Source organism: Salmo salar, chromosome ssa26, assembly GCF_905237065.1.
Source record: "Salmo salar chromosome ssa26, Ssal_v3.1, whole genome shotgun sequence".
In the NCBI taxonomy this organism is placed as follows: domain Eukaryota; kingdom Metazoa; phylum Chordata; class Actinopteri; order Salmoniformes; family Salmonidae; genus Salmo; species Salmo salar.
In genome coordinates this window covers 84,925-88,253 of record NC_059467.1, presented here as the reverse complement: position 1 = coordinate 88,253, position 3,329 = coordinate 84,925, and positions in this window count along the sequence as shown.

The following is a 3,329-nucleotide window of genomic DNA, read 5'->3' as shown; positions in this document are numbered from 1 at the left end:
GTAGACTATCAATGTTGAAAACAAGGCACCCTGGATCCTCTTTGATCACACTCTCACATGCGCACCACACACAGTATACTGTCCCAATTGTCATTCTCTCCATCCTCCCAAAGTGTGCACTTATTCACCAAAGATGGTGAATCAACGAAGATGTCTTACTCAGGCGGTTTACCATTGAAGAAAATGGTCACAGTTACGTACTGCTTTAAAGGGTAACCGTCAAACACAATTTCAGCCTTTGCCCAACCCCTTCAAATTTAAATAAATAAAAGCATTCAGGTGGGTAGTTGTGGGTGGGGGGAATTGCTCATAAATATTCCTTTTGGTTTTGGGTAAACATTGTCCCAGATCCCAACACTTTCACACTAAAGTATACTTAACAGTAGTCCACTGGCACGCTCTCTATTTGTCATGCCAAATAGTGTTCCCTTGCCAAAAAAAAATGTTTTGGGAAGAAAATCACCACCTTGAAAATGAAGATTAGGGGCTCAATTCAATCCAACCCGCATTTACAGTATTTACGCAGTACTTATTTTTCCAATGCTCAAATTTGTCTTGGGTACTGTATAAAAATATACAACTCCTATGCGGGGGTCAGACGTGTCTAGCCATAATGGACGTTTTTGTGACCTTATTTGACCTTTTCTGCTGCTTTTGAGACACGGTTCGGTCCCACCTTGGGGCACTACATGTTGAGTAATTAAAACTAAACAATCACAATACAGTAACTATTGTTCACTCTTATTGCTTATTATTCTATGTATTCATTATAGAATTGAAAGTTATTAATGATAATCCGTTTTTTACTGCGCTCTAGAGTTGTAGGCCTAGATATCTTACTACAGTGCCTTCAGAAAGTATTCAGAACCCTGGACTTTTTCCACATTTTGTTAGGTTACAGCCTTATCCTAAAATGTATTAGTGTTTTTCCTTCATCAATCTACACACAATACCCGATAATGACAAAGCAAAAACTTGTGTAATTGTTGCTTATATATATATATATATATATATATATATATATATATATATATATATATATATATATATTTTTTTAATGTAACTGACATCTACATAAGTATTCAGGCCCTTTACTCAGTACTTTGTTGAAGCACCTTTGGCAGCGATTACAGCCTCAAGTCTTCTTGGGTATGACGCTACAAGCTTGGCACACCTGTATTTTGGGAGTTTCTCCCATTTCTTCTTTGCAGATCCTCTCAAGCACTGTCAGGTTGGATGGGGAGCGTGGGCAGCTCTATTCAGATCTCTCCCAGAGATGTTCGATCTGGTTCAAATTTGAGTCTCGTAGCAACGGGTCTGAATACTTATGTAAATAAGGTACAGTTGAAGTCTGAAGTTTACATACACCTTAGCCAAATACATTTAAACTCAGTTTTTTACAATTCCTGACATTTAATCCTAGTAAAAATTCCCTGTCTTAGGTCAGTTAGGATCACCACTTTATTTTAAGAATGTCAAATGTCATAACAATAGCAGAGTGATATATTTCAGCTTTTATGTCTTCCATCACATTCCCAGTGGGTCAGAAGTTTACATACACTCAATTAGTATTTGGTAGCATTGCCTTTAAATAGATTAACTTGGGTCAAATGTTTCAGGTAGCCTTCCACAAGCTTCCCACAAGTCAGTTTTGTAGGCCTCCTTGCTCGCACACGTTATTTCAATTTTGCCCACAAATTTTCTATAGGATTAAGGTCAGGTCTTTGATGGCCATTCCAATACCTTGACTTTGTTTTCCTTAAGCCATTTTTGCCACAACTTTGGAAGTATGCTTGGGGTCATTGTCCATTTGGAAGACCCATTTGCAACCAAGCTTTAACTTCCTGACTGATGTCTTGAGATGTTGCTTCAATATATCCCCATAATTTTCCTAGCTCATGATGCCATCTATTTTGTGAAGTGCACCAGTCCCTCCTGCAGCAAAGCACCCCCACAACATGATACTGCCCCCCGTGCTTCACGGTTGGGATGGTGTTCTTCGGCTTGCAAGCGTCCTCCTTTTTCCTCCAAACATAACGATGGTCATTATGCCCAAACAGTTCTATTTTTGTTTCATCAGACCGGAGGACATTTCTCCAAAAAGTACGATCTTTGTCCTCATGTGCAGTTGCAAACCGTAGTCTGGCTTTTTTATGGCTGTTTTTGAGCAGTGGCTTCTTCCTTGCTGAGCGGCCTTTCAGGTTATGTCGATATAGGACTCGTTTTAATGTGGATATAGATACTTTGTACCTGTTTCCACTAGCATCTTCAGAGGGTCCTTTGCTGCTGTTCTGGGATTGATTTGCACTTTTCGCACCAAAGTATGTTCATCTCTAGGAGACAGAACGCGTCTCCTTCCTGAGCGGTATGATGGCTGTGTGGTTCTGTGGTGTTTATACTTGCGTACTATTGTTTGTACAGATGAACATGATACTTTCAGGCGTTTGGAAATTGCTCCTAAGGATGAACCAGACTTGTGGAGGTCTACAATTTGTTTTCTGAGGTCTTGGCTGATTTCTTTTGATTTTCCTATGATGTCAAGCAAAGATGCACTGAGTTTGAAGGTAGGCCTTGAAATACATCCACAGGTACACCTCCAATTGACTTAGGCTAATTGACATCATTTATCAGAAGCTTCTAAAGCCATGACATTTTCTGGAATTTTCCAAGCTGTTTAAAGGCACAGTCAACTTGGTGTATGTAAACGTCTGACCCACTGGAATTGTGATACAGATTATTTCACTTATAACTGATGTATGTAAACAATTGGTGAAAAAATTACTTGTGTCATGCACAAAGTAGATGTCCTAAACGACTTGCCAAAACTATAGTTTGTTAACAAGAAATTTGTGGAGTGGTTGAAAAACGAGTTTTAATGACTCCAACCTAAGTGTATGTAAACTTCCGACTTCAACTGTATGTCCCAGCTGCTTGCTGTAGTTTTGAAGTAATTGTGAAAAAACAGGCCTGCCAGCAACTATTAGTTCTGTTGAGCACCGTGGCACCAAATCAACATCCGAACATTTTATTCCCAGCCCGTTGTTCTGCGTCACAATTCCATCTTCGCTATTGTTGGCAATGAGACCAGGCCGCGTTAACCTTGTAGGCTCACCTCAGGTAACTTAATATTAACAAGCTCACTGTTCGCCTGGGTACACGTTGTGGTGATCCAAAGTGCAATCGATGGCTGGCGCATAGCCATCAAACGTTAAACATTATCTGCTGTAGATTCCTATGTTGTTGATGTTAAAATTGTTTGTTGGTCTGTGGTGTGTAATGAGGAGCAACCAGACACTGCACTTGACACATTTATGAAATTGCTTATCTCA